Source organism: Maniola hyperantus, chromosome 1 (assembly GCF_902806685.2).
Source record: "Maniola hyperantus chromosome 1, iAphHyp1.2, whole genome shotgun sequence".
Classification (NCBI taxonomy): Eukaryota; Metazoa; Arthropoda; class Insecta; order Lepidoptera; family Nymphalidae; genus Maniola; species Maniola hyperantus.
This window is the reverse complement of record NC_048536.1, coordinates 18,163,468-18,182,464: the sequence shown is the minus strand read 5'-3', so window position 1 is coordinate 18,182,464 and position 18,997 is coordinate 18,163,468. Positions and strand designations below refer to the sequence as shown.

At 42.5% G+C, this 18,997-nt stretch overlaps 1 protein-coding gene and 1 long non-coding RNA gene across 2 annotated transcripts in view; one reads left to right on the top strand and one right to left on the bottom strand.

Moving 5' to 3' along the window:
* The window catches only part of side-II (sidestep II), a 667,447-nt gene that overhangs the window by 526,251 nt on the left and 122,199 nt on the right, over nt 1-18,997 (bottom strand). The gene's annotated exons all lie outside the window — the stretch shown is intronic.
* Nucleotides 1-18,997, top strand: part of LOC138402698 (uncharacterized) — a 461,836-nt gene that overhangs the window by 441,853 nt on the left and 986 nt on the right. The window lies entirely within an intron of this gene.

The window sequence follows — 18,997 nt, the reverse complement described above, 5'->3', positions numbered from 1 at the left end:
GACAATCAAAGAGTTCCCATGCGGTTTTTAAAAACCAAATTCCACACGGACGAAGTCGCGGGAATCAGTTACTATAATAAATATTTATAAAAAAATAATAAAGTAGGTGAATCTCTTTGGTATAAATCTAAGCGAGTAGCACACATCAGAGACCCTGTTGAGCATTAGCGTGGAGCAAGTTTGCCTTCTGCACTTGCCGAGTATCGATCGCGCAAACATTTGACTAGCTTTGCCGTGTGCATAGCTTTGTATAAGAGCCGTGTTAAACATCTTCTCTTTGACACTATTATATATTACTTATTAAATGTAAAGTAAATCTCTTTGGCACAAATCTAAGTAGCACACGGCAGAGACCCTGTTGAGCATTAGCGTGGAGCATGTTTGCCTTCTGCACTTGACGAGTATCGATCGCGCAAACATTTGACTAGCTTTGCCGTGTGCATAGCTTTGTATAAGAGCCGTGTTAAACATCTTCTCTTTGACACTATTATATATTACTTATTAAATGTAAAGTAAATCTCTTTGGCACAAATCTAAGTAGCACACGGCAGAGACCCTGTTGAGCATTAGCGTGGAGCATGTTTGCCTTCTGCACTTGACGAGTATCGATCGCGCAAACATTTGACTAGCTTTGCCGTGTGCATAGCTTTGTATAAGAGCCGTGTTAAACATCTTCTCTTTGACACTATTATATATTACTTATTAAATGTAAAGTAAATCTCTTTGGCACAAATCTAAGTAGCACACGGCAGAGACCCTGTTGAGCATTAGCGTGGAGCATGTTTGCCTTCTGCACTTGACGAGTATCGATCGCGCAAACATTTGACTAGCTTTGCCGTGTGCATAGCTTTGTATAAGAGCCGTGTTAAACATCTTCTCTTTGACACTATTATCTTAGATTGTAGGCGGTAGTCGCCTATAAAAGCGAGGTGCGCCCAAGTATGAGGCTCATTTCGCTGCTGATTTTTGTGCTGTAATCAACGTGGTCTGGTTTGAATTATGTTTTTCTTTATTTCCGACTTTTACTTTTTGTGTCTTACGTGTTAAATTTTGTTCCAATCATTAAAAGTTTGATAATTGTAAAAGTATTTGGTTTTGTGTTAATAAATTGTGTGTTTTTAATTGAATTTTACTTCCGTACCTAAATTCAGAAGTGGGATTCCTATTCAATAGCCCACTATAGTTAAAATCTAGTCACTGACAATCAGTTTGCTTAAATTGGAACAAAATTCTAACCTTTAAATTTTTGTTGTTGTTCTTGTACGATGTCGGATCGCGGGTATCGTAACCGCGATCGTAGCCGTGATGTGCCGTGATCAACATCGAAGTTCTCGAAGCAGACCACGTGGATGTGAAACAGCAGGGCCTAGATGTAGGTCGCGAGATCACGCACTTAGTCGTGTTTTTATCCAAACGTTGCACTCAATAATGAATCAATACTCCGCGATCGAGAAAAACGTGTCGAGACTTGTCGAAAATAGTTTAACCTCGGTAGTAACTAAACGCGAGTGTAATATTAATCGTCTCGGTAACACTGTGACCGTTCAAACAGAATGCAACACTCCCGTTTCTGCACCTTGTTCCGAACAAGATGAAGTTACTGCAATTAAATCTTTAGAATCAAGTACCTATACCTTTGGCTTTATGGCTAAGCACGTATTGGCCACGTGAACGAATCTAGTTCAAGTGTTCTTGTCCAAATTGAATTTTTGTCTAAAAGTTTTCACGTCTACCCTACGTGTTTTTGTGAATTAACAATGCCATCGTCTAAATCTGCTAATCGATTTAAGTATAAAAGTAATCCACGTAAATTGAATAATGAACAAAGGCGTGCTAAGTCGGTGTCATACAATTACTGGAACGTAGTGGAATTAACCAGGTGAGATCCAACCATGTCTTTATTTTTGGTCTCGATTTTTAAAGATGTTGATGCATGGTGTAAAAAAGTTGATCATGTTCGTAACTTCAACCGATGGCATAGCCGTGTGGTAGTTTCGTAAAGTGGAACTTGTACAAAGGTTTTTGTTATGATCAGTCTTAGATCAATTTTAAAACGGAATTTATTCCGCTGTGTCCACGAGAGGTCGATATTGAGATTAAGAACATTTATGTCGGTCCATTAGTCACTTCATGAAGTATCTCACCAAAGATACCCGCAATTTAAATTTGCAGTTTAAGACTAGAAAGCGTAGTCTTAGTCATAGTACTTTCCAATCACGCTGTTTTCTGTGTGAAAATTAGAATCACAAAGTGTACCTAAACATCGGTTTTGATGCAGTTCAGTGTTATTTTTGTAAAAAGAGTAACCGTAATGTAGGTAGATGAGTTTTTGCTCAACAATTATTTTTGCCACGAGAAAAAAAAAATTGAGCTTCCCGACATAAGATTAGAAATCAATCTTCATGTGGTGTTAGATCGTTGTATGAATAGGTAGACCTGTCGTAATAAGGACAGATGTACTAAACCAACTGGGAAATAGTTATATTCGAACATGATTCGAACATAGTGCTCACATTTATCTTTCTTTTCTCGAATGTTCCGACGCAATGCTGCACGCTTGGCTGCGGGCTTTGGAACTCTGCACGAGCGTGACGGTGCGCTGGCGTTGCTGCGCCGTGCCGCGCCGTTGCTGCGCATTTCTGCGCACTTGGCGAGCAAGACGGCGCGCTGGCGTTGCTGCGCCGTGCTGCGCCGCTGCCGCGCCTTTCTGCGCTCTGCACGAGCGTGACGGTGCGCTGGCGTTGCTGCGCCGTGCTGCGCCGCTGCCGCGCCTTTCTGCGCTCTGCACGAGCGTGACGGTGCGCTGGCGTTGCTGCGCCGTGCCGCGCCGTTGCCGCGCATTTCTGCGCTCTGCACGAGCGTGACGCTGCGCTGGCGTTGCTGCGCCTAGCCGCGCCGCTGCCATGCCTTTCTGCGCTCTGCACGAGCGTGACGGTGCGCTGGCGTTGCTGCGCCGTGCCGCGCCGTTGCTGCGCATTTCTGCGCTCTGGGCGAGCGAGACGGCGCGCTGGCGTTGCTGCGCCGTGCTGCGCCGTGCTGCGCCGCTGCCGCGCCTTTCTGCGCTCTGCACGAGCGTGACGGTGCGCTGGCGTTGCTGCACCGTGCCGCGCCGTTGCTGCGCATTTCTGCGCTCTTGGCGAGCGAGACGGCGCGCTGGCGTTGCTGCGCCGCTGCCGCGCCTTTCTGCACTCTGCACGAGCGTGACGGTGCGCTGGCGTTGCTGCACCGTGTTGCGCAGCTGCCGCGCCTCTCTGCGCACTGCACGAGCGTGACGGCGCGCTGGTGATACTGCGCTGCGTGCGCCGCTGCGGGCTATGGTGCCTCTTGCGAGCATGGCGGCTCACTGGTATTTTGGCATGATACCGCGCGTGCCGTGGGGCTTGCGTAAGCGCTGCCGAGCCCTTGTACGAGCTGATTGGTGAGAATGTTCTTTTTAAAGTTAGTGTCCATGATTTCGATAGGTATGTGTAATGTGTTGTAGTAAATCACGTTACCTACGCATACCGTCTTGGACTTAAGGGTGTTTCGTATAATATGCGAGTCAGTGACGCACTGTAGTGCGTTCGTAAATTATGTAACGTGGGTAGATTCAACTCTTTTAGAAAATCTGATAATTCCCGTTACCGATTGTTTCCGATTTTGCCATTTTGATTAGATTCATTTGTTAGGGTCAGGCGGGGCCGAGTCTTAAAGACAAGGCCATTACCTAAAGTCCTTACCCCTTGAGTACATTAAACAAATCTGGCAATCTAAGATCTAGCTGGGTACTTTAGGCGCTACGTTGAGGAGTATGCTATCCAGACAGCCTGCCTTGCACGTCTGTCGGAAAAAGAGGTTCCTTTTGATTGAGGCCAGAGCAGGAAAAGGTACCTCAGAACATCACTCGGCGACTCACCACTGAGTCCAAGGTAGCAAGGTATCTTGACAGATTTGCCAAACAGAGGTGCACACTGACTTCAGCAGCATCGGCTATGGCCCGGCGCTGAGGTGGATCCACAACGACGGCAAGAAGCGTGTGGTCGCCTGTTTTAGCAAGGTTTTGCAGTGAGTAGGTAGTACTCCTACGTGCTGGAAGCGACTTCCGCCACCATTTGGTTTGTCTTCAGTTTAAGGGTGTGACCAACTACAACGCTTTCACAGCCACCGAGTGCTGCTGCTTCTGCGCGTTACCCGTAAGTGGATTTATTTCCATGACTTCATCTTCACCTTTGAGTACTAAAAGCGCACGATGATGTGTTATGGCGACTATCTTAGCTGCAACCCTTTAAGTCAACGGCATCACCAAGCCGATCAACTGGGTTTAGATGGTGCAGGTCGCAGATAAGGACACGCTCGTCGAGTATCTGTAAGTGGGACAGCTAGACTCTCATCGGTATGTGTACTAAAGTGTTACGCTCTATTACCGCTACTCACCAGTAGGAGCGGAAGCGTGGTTTTCGTGATACCGTCTTAGTCTGCTGCAAGTCTTTGTCGAAAAGACTCTGGACCTGACCCTGAAGTACCTCTAGTTTCTTGGGCTACGTGAGTTCGTAGTCAAGCATGTGGTTCACTGCCTGGTTTGTATATCAAACAAGCAGGTCTCCAGAGTTCCTCACCAGCACACAACAATGTGGTTGCAGAAACTGCACGGCTTGATCGACCGGCATGGCGTGAAATGTGACGCTCCAGGGCAAGTAAGCTGCTGAGGTAAAATCAGTCCCGGCAGGATGCCTATGCTAACCAGAATCGTCGTCCGCCTCGCGTGTTGAAGGCTGGAGGCATGGTGTTGGTGATCAAGTATTCCCAGTCAACGGGGAAGTTTGACTCTGGCATGTGAGGTCCACACAAGGTCCTGAATCGGCTGCTACGAGCTGGAGCTGCTGAGTGGGTCGTATGGCAAGACCGCTCAGGTGGCGGCGGAGGGCATGGTGCCCTGGCAAGGAGAGTGGTGCCCGGATGCGTGTGGTACTTTCTTCGAATGTGAGTTCAGCTTGTTGACTACTTTGTGGTGGTGAAGATGAAAGTCGTGATTTTGTTAATCATAGCCCCAAAACTCTCACCCTCCTTACTAAAAAGGCCTTGCTTGCTCCCTTACGTACTTATCTACTGACGGACTGATCCACGACATCTATTTTTGTGCTATGACTAAACAAATCACGGTAATGCTTTACTCCTCAAGGGAAGTTCAACGGTGGCTGGTTGAGATGCACTTTCATAGACTGTTGCCCGAGCCCGGTGGTCTGATGATGGTCATCTCAAGTTCCTGCTCCATAGACCGTTGCCCGAGTCTGGTGGTCTGTGACCGTTGCCCGAGTCTGGTGGTCTGATGAAGTTCATCTCAAGTTCCTGCTCCATAGACCGTTGCCCGAGTCTGGTGGTCTGAGACCGTTGCCCGAGTCTGGTGGTCTGATGAAGGTCATCTCAAGTTCCTGCTCCATAGACCGTTGCCCGAGTCTGGCGGTCTGAGACCGTTCCCCGAGTCTGGCGGTCTGAAGATGACGAGAAGAAGCGCGCGCTAGGTTTGAGACGTCTCATAGGTTGATAGGTGTCACCTCCTCTGGGTGATAGGGACACCCCATAAAACAAAATGATTTATCTACATGTCTAGCTAATGCTAAGTCGCATTTCGAATTGCTTACCCATTGTGTTAACATTTGTAGCTATGGAGTTGTGCTATATCGAAACTAATTTCAGGTGATGACTATGAAGTAGTATGCCCAGGTGCTGGTCCCCCTTCCGCACCTGAGTTTGCCCCGGCACCTTACGCGGTAGAGGCAGAGGCATCGCTCCATTCGGCGAGCTCCTCACCGGTCTCCCCTCGCGCACCGCACGCCGACAGCGTTGCGGCGCCAGCTGCAAGTCTCCGCAGAGAAGATCTCACGACCTTTTCTGGCTATGATGGCGGACGAGGACGCCGCATAGTCAGGAGAGGCCGTCTTAGATTGTAGGCGGTAGTCGCCTATAAAAGCGAGGTGCGCCCAAGTATGAGGCTCATTTCGCTGCTGATTTTTGTGCTGTAATCAACGTGGTCTGGTTTGAATTATGTTTTTCTTTATTTCCGACTTTTACTTTTTGTGTCTTACGTGTTAAATTTTGTTCCAATCATTAAAAGTTTGATAATTGTAAAAGTATTTGGTTTTGTGTTAATAAATTGTGTGTTTTTAATTGAATTTTACTTCCGTACCTAAATATTATATATTACTTATTAAATGTAAAGTAAATCTCTTTGGCACAAATCTAAGTAGCACACGGCAGAGACCCTGTTGAGCATTAGCGTGGAGCATGTTTGCCTTCTGCACTTGACGAGTATCGATCGCGCAAACATTTGACTAGCTTTGTCGTGTGCATAGCTTTGTATAAGAGCCGTGTTAAACATCTTCACTTTGCCGCAATTATATTATATTACTAGCTGAATCCCGCGACTTCGTCCACGTGGAATAAGGTTTTTTAAAAATCCTGTGGGAATTCTTTGATTTTCCAGGATAAAAAGTTGCCTATGTCACTCTCCAGGTCTTCATCTATATCCATGAAAAAAATCACGTCAATCCGTTGCACCGTTGCGACGTGATTGAAGGACAAACCAATAAACCAACAAATAAACACACTTTCGCATTTATAATTAGAGTACTGATACTAGCGTGGGCTTAGGTTTTTAAAAATTCCATGGGAGCTTTGTGATTTTCCGAGATAAGTATAAAAAATTATATCCTATGTCACTTTCCAGATATCCATGCAAAAAATTACGTTTCAAACTAAAAATAGCCTTTCTCCACCTATCTGTTATCGCACTTGTAGTTGCCGCCTTTTGAAACGGAAGTCACGTGATCTGTTACGGGGAAGCCATCTTGAGTCGATTATAAATACGGGTGGTTGATGGTTTTTAAGCTAGTCTCGTTCCGACTCGACACTCGACCGACTGTTAAATGCTTTTTGTGTTGAGGTCGTCATTTTGATTGAGTGGTTGCAATAATAATTATTGTGCCCTAATCAAGTTAATATTGCTGTTAGGTTATTATAAAAAGTAAAACTCTCGATAAGCCTCTGCGCGTTGTGATTAATATTTAATTTCACTTCTGGTATGTTTATTATATACATTACCAAGATGTTAATTTTAGAACAAAGTAAAACTACCGTCATGTTTCCAATTAAGTCCGCGCAATAGTAAAGTGTGAAGCCTTTAAAAACGGTAACTGCTGCTTAGGGTCTACACAGACGCTGTGCTTTTGGACTGAAAGCCGATTGAAAAATTGCAGTTTAATTGTATTTAACTGCCAATCAAAGTGGCTAACAGCCGCACTCAGAGTCGCTTAATCGTTACTTAAGTTTAAAACGAGAGAGAGAGCTATATCTCTCACATTAATTTGTCTCGATTTAACTAAATCTTAAGTAACGATTAGCGATTCAAATCAATATTTAATCCCGTGCGGTCACCGCTAATTTTTCGGGCTAAATACGTTTTAAGGATTTAACACTTGGTTTATAGTGAAGGAAAACATCGTGAGGAGATCTGCATACCTGAGGTCTCTCATAATGTTCTCAAAGGTGTGTGAAGTTTGCCAATCCACACTTGGACAGCGTAGTAAACTCTTCTCATTCTTAGAAGTGATCTGCGCTCTGCAGTGGCCCGGTGATAAAAAGAAAGCCGGCAATACAATATTGTCGGCTTTTTAAGAAATGCAAATGGAGCCGCAAATGTTCATGAGCGTCGGTAATTACTTAATATCAGATGACCAGTATCCGTAGTACAAGATTTTACGTCTCACCAAACCAAACCAAATTCGAGAGTCGAAATACTTCCGCGTTACAGTAAACTGGATCTTAAATGTCCTGTTTTAAAGCTCAAGTTTGTCTACACTTCTACAGCCAGCGCTCCAAGCGGAAACATTGCGAAATTAAAATCAGTGGCATTGAATATTTGACTTCAATTCAAGGCTGTTTAGGTCCATTTTACTGTAACGCGGAAGTATTTCGACTCTCGAATTTGGTTTGGTTTGGTGAGACGTAAAATCTTGTACTACGGGTACTGAGCCGCTAACTCGTTTGCTCGCTGTTGAAGTATCATTACCCCTATTATAAATGCGAAAGTGTGTTTGTTTGTTTGTTCGTTGGTTCATTGGTTTGTTGGTTTGTCCTTCAATCACGTCACAACGGAGCAACGGATTGACGTGATTTTTTGCATGGGTATAGTTTAAGACCTGGAGAGTGACATAGGCTACTTTTTATCCCGGGAAATCAAAGGATTCCCACGGTATTTTTAAAATCCTAAATCCACGCGTAAGAACTCACGGGCATCGGCAAGTATTTAAAAAAAATTAAAGTCGACTTATAGTTTCAATGCAGGTCGTGTGTGTAGACCTTAAATCGGCTGGCAGGTGTATGTGCGGTACAATTAAAACCCGTTCTGGAGGTGTGAGCTTTAATTTTCCGCCCTCGTTCGGTTCAGAGTTACGCTGTAGCGCCGTCACTGTGTCCTTAAACCTACGGGGACATACGGGCGCGTAGCTTGATGAACTAAACATAACAGTGCGACAAGGCTGTCTTGGCACTTCAATGACATTGACAGGGGGGCGCTGTCGGGGAACAAAGGCTTAGAATATTCAAACAAGAACAAAGGAGACACTTGACTGCAACGTTAGTTCCGATTATAGCCTTGTCGCACTGTACAATGAACCAGAAGCTTAATTCGCTATAATCGGCTGAAACAGATCAAATCTGTATGGTGCAACATGCAGCATGTCAATACACCACCCGCCCTCCCACTGCTAAACATGCAGGAAAAGACAGTTGAAAGTAAAGATATTTAAGACGATGCATTTGTCACGATCGTCACTTTGGTATCTAACTCATGCTAAAGAACCCGTTTTTTTTTTGCGTGCACACGCTCCTTTGAAACCAGAACAAGCTAGGATCACAAACGAAAATTTTAACAAATAACATAGCGGATCTTGCATGCGCAATAAAGTCGTTACTTCGAGCTGTGTGTATGCAGCAATAGAAGTCTAGGCACGTAATGAGCCGCCTGCAGGCCGCGCTAGGTTTGACACGACGACGTCGACGCGACCAAACGGCATTTATCTACATTTGTATCGACGGCCCGCTCCAACCAGGTGAAATACGGTATTTGACAACTAGTCAAATCAGTAACTTTTTATCAAACGTCACAACAAGCGTTTAGTATGCGAGATTCTATGAAATACCGGTGTGTGACGTCACAATTTTTTAACGTGCTTTTTTTAGTTTAATCGATAATTAATAAAATGGTTATTACACTTAAAACCAACAAAGGACGTGGATTTTACGTATTTTAGAAGACCCACTATTTAATAATCACTGAGAAGTAATTTATTTTTGATGTAGTCAAATACCCAATTGCAATCAAGTCTTAAAAGTGATCAATTTTAAAAAAAACCCTTATAGTACTAAATTTAGCTTTAAAACTTTCGCTCAGCCAATTCATTGAAGTTTTAAAATTACAAATTTTTTTATCAACATACCTAATTATTATCATTAGAATATAATACATTAATTAACCTTTGAGGCTTCGTCAAAGTGCTTTACTTTATATTAAGTACCTATTAATGGAGGCAAGTTATTAATAGTAACGAAAAATCTTATCACAATAAACTACCATGTAAAAAAACCAACCAAGTGCGAGTCAGACTCGCGCACTGAGGGTTCCGTACTACAATCGTATTTTATCGACATTTTGCACGATAAATCAAAAACCATTATGCATAAAAATAAATGAAAATCTGTTTTAGAATTTACAAGTTTCATATTATGATACCCCACTTGGTATAGTAATCTTATCTTACTAAAAAAGTTGAAAATACTAATTATTTGTTCATGAACACATTTTAATTTTTTTGTGTGATGTAACCATAAATTCACGGTTTTCAGATTTTCTTTCTCCTTATGTTTGCTATAAGACCTGCCTACCTGCTAAAATTCATGATTCTAGGTCAACGGGCAGAGCGGAAAACCCTGTAGGTTTCTTAACAGACAGACAGACAAAAAAGTGATCCTATAAGAGTTCCATTTTTCTTTTGAGGTACGGAACCCTAAAAAAGTAAAATTGTTTCTTTACACATTTCAAAGAACTAAATTATCTTGCTCTAAACTTCGTAACGTGTTTTAGTTTACTAAAATAGGCTTTAGCGCAGTGAAGATGTTAAACAACCCTAATTCAGCAGTGTGCAGATAGCGCTAGTCAAATGTTTGTGCAGTCGATGCTCGTCAAGCGCAGGAAGCAACGCTAGGTGGGCCATTTCACAGGTAGCATGTGAAAAATCATGTGAAATGATTTTTCATATGAGTAACACTTGCTTTCGTAGGTACGTACGTAGGTTTCGTAGGTAGAGGTCGTTTCGTAGGTAGGTAGTCATGTGAAAATATTCATAAAGCAAAATTTCACAAAGGTAAACACAGTGGGGGGCACGGTCCAAATATACAAACATACATTAGAACTCTATTGGTTATCAGGCCAGGGTCCATACAAAAATGCCCATGGTCCTTTGGCATGCAGATAGATATTATTATGACATAGACATCCGCTAAGAAAAGATTTTTGAAAATCCAACCACGACGTATACTTAGGGCTTGAAATGATCTTGGTCATATAATTCCTAGCTAATTAATTTAGCAAGCGATTGTTTGCGCGAAAATTGTAAAATCACTTTCTGTGAAAAATCACCTGTGAAATCGCTGTGAAAAATAATAATGTTATCTACAAATGAAAATTATTTAAAATTAGCGATCATGGCCATCGCTAAAACAAACTTATTCCGCGTTGTCTGGCGTGTTCTACTGACCTATGCTTGCACAAACACCCGTAGCCTTTATTGCACTTGACATTAAGTCCACATTGCTTTGATTTATCGGTGTTAAGTTGAGAACTCAATAGCTGTTGGGTAATAATTACTTGATACTGCAAAGCTAGCTCTTGATATATGGCCGGCATTAATGTTAGGATGTTCAACGATTAAGTGGATCAGATGTCGATTTGTAGCTTTAAAAACGAAAAAAAATCTAAACTTTTTTAAAGATAGATCCTTTTATAATCCACGCGAGATGCCCTCCACATGGATTCTTATTATTTTAAAAATCCTGTGAGAACTTTTAGATTTTCAAAACTTCATCATAGTTTTAAAAACTGCCATACCCTTCCAGGTTAGCCCGCTTTCATCTCAAACTGCATCGACACTAACCACCATCTATCAACGCAAAGCTCAAACTATTGGGCGGATCGGGCTGAAATTTGGCATGCAGATTGCTATTATGACGCAGGCATCCGCTAAGAAAGGATTTTTGAAAATTCAACCCCTAAGGGGGTGAAATAGGGGTTTGAATTTTGTGTAGTCCACGCGGACGAAGTCGCGAGCATAAGCTAGTATAGATATAAAAGGAAAAGGTGACTAACTGACTGACTGATCTATCAACGCAAAGCTCAAACTATTGGGCGGATCGGGCTGAAATTTGGCATGCAGATTGCTATTATGACGCAGGCATCCGCTAAGAAAGGATTTTTGAAAATTCAACCCCTAAGGGGGTGAAATAGGGATTTGAAATTTTTGTAGTCCACGCGGACGAAGTCGCAGGAATAAGCCAGTTTCGGAATAAAATGGTTATAGGTTCTAGCGAAAATCTGCAAAATTACAGTTTGTCACATAAAAGTCCCCACACCGGAAATCGAGTTACATATTTTATCTCCACTCTTTATATTTCATGTGATATCGTAAAGTACGAATAAGGGAGTCGCTTTGCCGTTACCGCGATTTACAGTAATAGAAATATGAGTTAGTGAGCGCCGGCGGGCGAAGCCGTTATCTTCGTGATTGTATTCGCCGTATCTGGCTGAAGATGTTATTGTTAGCCGCGGGGAACTAGGAGTTACTCGATGTTTTATAGTTACAGAATCGTAGCAAAGAATTCATGTAATTCATAGTAGTTATAATATACTAGACTAGTAGGGTGCTTGGGTGCGCGGACCACTGAAGTGGTCCGCGAGCATGCAGCGTTGGTTTTTCAAAATGTGAAAAAACTTTATTTGCCATACATTTTCTATGGAAAAATAAATTCCGCCATTTTGAATTTTTTTCTATTCATCGAGTAGACCTTCGGATCCTGATCATCTTTTGCAAAGAAACTACTCTTCCATCTTTTATACTCTCCGCGATAGACGCCGACGAAGTTTGTATGGCGGCCATCTTTTTTTCGCCATTTTGAATTTTTTTTCAGCTCATTGGCAATTGGATGACGTTTCGAGTGACATTTGCTCAAGCACCCCCCACCTATCTTCAATACCTTAAGCGTGCTCTTCACCCGTCTCCGAAATCCTCAATCATCAGCTCTCCGTATTTTCCCTCTGAATGAATTTTTGTCTTCTATACGAAACCATCAGTCAAAAAAAATTTTTTCATACAAAAAATGTTCAGAAGAGGTGATCAATGAGTGAGTCAGTCAGTCAATCAGTGAATCAGCACGAGCAGCTATATATATATATTAATGATGCCCGCGACTTTGTAGCATTATCGTTTATTGTACCCATTTTATACAATACAATATTATTAGTACAAACACAAATATAACAATACAGTAGAGTAGATTTTTACCATGGACCTGTTTTTACAGAAAAAATGCAATGAACTTTGGAAATAGGTAAGTTACATACCACGAAGTTGGAGCTGACTGATCTCTTTGCGATAAATTCGGAATTTGTCTCAAAAGAAGACAATACGTACTCGCTAAAAGGTTTTCAATTGTTGATAAAGGAACTTTGCTGTTACAAGTTTCTCTTACAAGTTACAACAAAGTTTCTTTGTGTGTTCTTATCCTAAAGGAATTAAATTTTCTTGTGTATGAAAATTTTGTGAAGTTTTAATGTTGTGTTAATGTCGCTGATTCTCTAATTCCTTAGTCCTTCCGACTGAACTTCGGCCTCAGCAGCCATCATCATCATCATCATCATCATCAGCCTGTGAATGTCCACTGTTGGACATAGGCCTTCTCTAAAGAGCGCCACACAGGCAGGCATAACTCTCGCGATCATTGCTGTCAAACGTCACACGTAACAGCGGCTAGAGAGAGACAGCAATAGCCACAAAACAAAATAATAATAAGAAGAAAAGAGACAGCTAATGAACTGTCGCATTGTTACTGCTGTCGCGTTGCTGTCGCTACTGCAACTTTTGACGTAATCACCCCGCCGGTCCTCAGCCTTCCTCACCCAGCCACTTCCCGCCAGCCTCTTTATATAGCCTCGGCAGCCAATCTTCATTGAAATTTGCGAACTGCGTGGGAGATATTATAGTCTAAGTACAAAATGTGTGTACAAACACATGTATACGCCCTCACTCACATACCTCGATGGGACGGAAATCTGACACGACCAGAGAGAGATCACCCGTAGGATTCTCTTGTACAAACACAATCGACGCTCTCGAATAGTTTTGTCGACCTCCAGGTGCAGTGGTGAGTGCTGTGATCTTATCTGGTGTTTTGTAAGAGGACCTGGGTTCGGTTCCCGGCAGGGGAAATTTGGAATTCTGTAGTTTTTAAATTGTATGTCTGGTGGGAGGCTTCAGTCATGGCTACAACCTTGAATGGGAAGCTGGAAGAAGTATCTGTTTAGAGATAAGCATTTCCAATGTTAATCAATTTCTTATTACTTTATTACTACAATTTTGGCACATGAAAAAAAATTACAGGTCTCAATTAATGACGGACACCGGAGGCATAGTAACAGGTTCCCGTTGGCAACTTCGGGTACGGAACCCTAACAAACCATAAATGTACCTATTTCATAAAATGTTATGGTACTAACGTATAATGGCTATGTCTGCAGTATTAGTATAGATTTACTGGGCACCGGGTCGATGCACGTGAACGAAAAGCGGTCTGACTAAGAGGCTATCGTTTACTGAAATAGGACCACGAGCTACGAAGAACACCCAATAAGTTGCTTAAAGGCTTTAAAATAATATAAGTATCATCTTACTAGATGATGTCATTTTGAAATTGTAGGGTACTATTGTTAATTGTAGTTTTTATTGTTAGTTGTAAGAATTATTGTACTTTTTAACTTATTGAGTAGGTAATTAATTTAATTGTCATAGATTTTAGGTACGCAAAGAATGTCTTACTTTAAGCTATACTATTTAGAAGTTCTAGTTAAGGTGACGCAGGACGCTCGACCGAAATTGGCAGCGCACGTGGGTAACATGTTTGCTTTTCACTTGACATTGTATGAGAAAGTTGAGAGGCACGATGATTTTCACCGAAATCAAGCGCGTGAAAAGGGTTTAGGAAAAGTATTTTTGGGAAAAAACTGCTGAATTTATGTTTGCAAAGTAAAGTTATTTCTACTAATGAATAAATAAACTACGTCTAATGATAAATTGTTTTAGAATTTTCATATCTCATATCTCATATCTCAATTTTCATATCAAGAGCGTATTGTACGTCCTTATACACGTGCAGCCTGTGGGTTAACTACACGAAGAAACGATACAGTGACCTCCGGGTCCTTTACAACAATGCGTTCAGAATGTTGATGGGGTTGCCCCGATTCTGCAGCGCCTCAGGCATGTTTGCGGACGCGCGCATCGACTGCTTCTATACTAATGTACGCTAGCGGTGCGCGTCGTTGGTGCGCAGAGTGCGGGAAAGCCCCAACACCATTCTGCAGATGATTGCAGCCCGACTCGACTGTCCTTATCTTCGGCATTGCTGTGAAAGACATGTTCCAGTACCAATGCCGGAGAGAAGGTACTAGATATTTAATTTTATTTTTATTTATTAATTATTTTATGTATTGTTATTTTACTTTTATTAATTTCAAAATTGTTATTATGGGTATGTTAACCTGAAATAAATCAATTTTATTTTATTTATTTATTTATTTATATCCCTAATCTTATTTATTTACGCCCAAAGTTGTCATTAATTTAGTGTTAAAATAGGCTTTATAGGCTAATAAAATAATATTTTGAGGCTCGTAACTTTTAAATCAATATTTCTTTCAATGTTTTATGTATCAATAAACCTAGATAAAGACGAGATAAATCGATATAATTCTTAAGGCTCGTACGCACCTGAGCGGCGCGGCGCGGCGCTTCAGTCCGACTGCAGAACGCGTCACCTCAGGCCGCTCGACGGTGCCTACCGCACTACAACTTCAGTACGCGGCACCTCGCGTCACTTGCGCGTCACTTCTATACCCGTTCGCGTACGAGCGCGAAGCGCCGTGCCGCGCCGCTGGGTATGTCGCACTAGCGTCACTGCACTGCGCGTCGCTTCGCTGCGCTTCAAAATATTCTCTCCAGCCGTGCCGCGCGGCAACGCGCGGTGAAGCGCTGTGCAGCGCCGCTCTAGTGCGATATGCGCCATACAAAATGATAGAAATGATATTTTGACGCTCTGTGCCGCGACGTGCAGCTCGCTGAAGCGCCGCGCCGCGCCGCTCAGGTGCGGACGAACCTTTAGTTTTGTGCGTACAATATCGAATATTGTTGTAATTTCCCTCCTACGTTTGTATGAAGAAAGCACTGAACTGAGTCTCCTTAAGCATGTTGAGTTAGTCTGTAAGTGAGTACATTGATAGTCTTAAGTTTATATAAGTCGTCATAATTAGTTTTCTTTGTATACCGTTGGCTTCCTATTAAATAAAATAAAATAAAAATGAATAAATGTCTGCGAAGGAAATTCGGAGGCGCTCGCGTATTTATCTTTATATCTATACAAATTAAGAATACTTGTCCTGGTTGACTGACTGTCCTGTCAACGCATAGCCCATGCCACTGCGAAATTTGAAAGGCATAGTAGGTTTTTTAACGTATTTGCTAACTAAGAAAATATTTTATGAAATTCTACCCCTAAGTGGGTCAAAAAGGGGATGATTAGATGTATGAAAGTCCGTCATTTTTCAAATTATGAAAATTGGTTTTCAGGCTGTCGGTTAAAAATTGAGAAAATTAATATTTTCAGAAATTCTACCATCCAAAAGCGCGTAAATTTTTCCAGTTGTAATATGTATGAAAATTGGTATTTATTTGGGTTTTCGGGTAAAAATGAATAGAAGTGCGTGACTCAGGATTTTAAGAAATTTCACTCCCTTGCCGATTTTCAAAAATTTCGCTCGAATAAGCTAATTAAAAACAAAATTAGAATAATGCCCACTCCATTGGTTTTCCTAGTCCCGGTACAAACAATGCACAATGCTTAGATCAGCCCTATATCTCGGAAGCGGCCAGCGGTATACGATACCGGTATAATATTTCATCTATCTTTTAAGATATTTCGAAAATCTTTAATACTCGTTTTAGAAAATCCCCCAGGATTTTTTTGCGGAAGGATTATTTCAAGATTTTTATAAATCTAATATTTTGTACTTCAACACAAGCTCTAATTGAAATAAAATAAAATTGCATGTAGGACAGTGTGTGCCACTTATAATATTACTAGCTGATGCCCGCGACTTCGTCCGCGTGGATTTAGGTTTTAAAATCCCGTGGGAACTTTTCAATTTTCCGGGATAAAAAGTAGCCTATGTTACTCTCCAGGTCTTTATCTATACCCCATGCAAAAAATCAGGTCAATCTGTTGCACCGTTGCGACGTGATTGAAGGACAAACCAACAAACCAATAAACCAACAAACAAACACACTTTCGCATTTATAATATGGGTACTGATGTCAACAACCACAAATCCGAAAGTGTGTTCGTTTGATGGTTTGTCCTTCAGTCACGACGGAACGGTGCAACGGATTGACGTGATTTTTTGCAAGGGTATAGATAAAAACCTGGAGAGTGACATAGGCTACTTTTTATCCCGGAAAATCAAAGAGTTCCCACGGGATTTTTAAAAACTGTAATGTCCTGAGGGCGAAGGGAAGCAATTTAGACGCATAGAATATTCACACAATCCGTTTATTCCGTGTTCGTTACATGACTGACACTTGCATATTATCCAATGTCATAAGACTACCCACTTTACAAAAACCTAATTCCACGTGGACGAAGTCACGGACATCAGCTAGTAAGTAATAAAAGCTTGTAAAAAGCGGCACTAAAACATAAGACTGTAAAATACATTGAGCTAATACTAAAAAGGAGCAAACGTTTGCTCAGTGTGGAGATAAAGCGAGTTTTTATTGAGGAAGTAATGTTCTCTTTGTGCCCCGGGCAAAGTAACCGGGGATTATTTCCCCGATTAGCGCAGGAAATCGGTTCCGGGGACACGCCGCCGCGTTTCACAGCTGATCTTAGTTCTTTGTTTGGTGTGTATCTATGTATAAATATAGTACGCGGCAGGTCGAGATGGCAATTGGGTTGGGGAGACGCCCCACACACCCGCACAGCCCTTGCGTTAATCCGGTGATGTCCAACTCAATCTTAAAGGTCTGTACGCAGTTGCGCTGCGCTGCGCGTCCGCGTCGCTTCAGTCCGACTGCAGGGCGCGTCACTTCAGGCCGCTCACGGTGCCTACCGCACTACAACTGCAGTACGCGGCAGCTCGCGTCACTTGCGCGTCACTTTTACACCCGTTCGCGTACGAGCAACAACGTTGCAAGATGAGCGACATTGAAGAGGGAAAGGGTGGAAGCCGACATCCTAGGGGATTGGGAATTTTGAGGATATACTTCAACGGCCCGTCATGTGCCAAAAATTAAAACTACGTTATTTATTTTGAGGTCTATCACGCCGTTACATTAAATAAATAAATAAAATAAATAAACTTTTATTTCAGGCATAAGTACACCCATAATTGTGTGTTAGTACAGAAACAATTCCTTAACCTATGTTAGTACCTACTTATTACTAGCTTAAACTTAACTTAACAACTAATTCTACTACTATTAAAACTAATCCTATTTATTACGCCCGAGGGAGTCTCTTTGCGCCTATGTGCGCACCACTCCAGCACCTCCATAGAGGGCTGTCCAATTTCATGGACAATGCGCTGAGGAGAGTGTTGGTACTCCTCAACAGCCTGCTCATCATGGACGCGGCACGCTTGCGCATGATCGCGTAGAAATCATCCACGCGAGCATCCGCATACATTGCCGACGCACTGCAGTGTCGAGGCTTCCTCAACACCGCCCTCAGCACATTGTTGTATTGAACGCGCAGGGCACTGTAGGTCCGCTGCGTGTAGTTCGTCCACATACTGCACGTATAAAATGACTGGCAGTAAGCCCTAAATAAAGTCAGCTTTACCCGTTCAGTACATCGCACAAATCTGCGGGCCAACATATTTCCTCGGACCGACAGAGCCCGGCGCTCACGTTCCATAAATACTTAACTCGATTCGCGTGTATCTTATCCGAGCGCCGTACGCATTCTGAAGCGACGCGACGCGCCGCTGGGTATGTCGCACTAGCGTTGCTGCACAGAGCGTTACTGCGCTGCGCTTCACAATATTCTCCCAGCCGCGACGCGCGGCAAAGCGCGGTGAAGCGCTGTGCAGCGCCGCTGTAGTGCGATATGCGCCATACAAAATGATAGAAATAATATTTTAACGCTCATGCCGCGCCCTGCAGTGACGCGCAACGCAGCTTAGGTGCGTACAGACCTTTAGTCTGAGCAAAGTCAAAGTGCGCTCTATAGATCTCAGCCTCAGAACACAACCAACTCAGCTCGGTTGTTATTTTTATTATCATTATCTGACAATATCACTTCCATACATCGATATAAATGACAAGAACAGCGAACAAAATTTTTTTTTACGGTTTTGGAACCAAATAAATCAGCGCCACCTCTTAGATACTAATGAACTACCCGTTTGAAATCCAGACGTCACTGAGGTTGCATTTGTGCATAATTAACATTTACGCACCAATGAGTCGGGTGCCATTTTGTTTGTTCAATAACCCTGTCCATATGAAGTAACTAGCTTATGCTCGCGACTTCGTCCGCGTGGACTACAAAATTTCAAATCCCTATTTCACCCCCTTAGGAGTTGAATTTTCAAAAATCTTTTCTTAGCGGATGCCTACGTCATAATAGCTATCTGCATGCC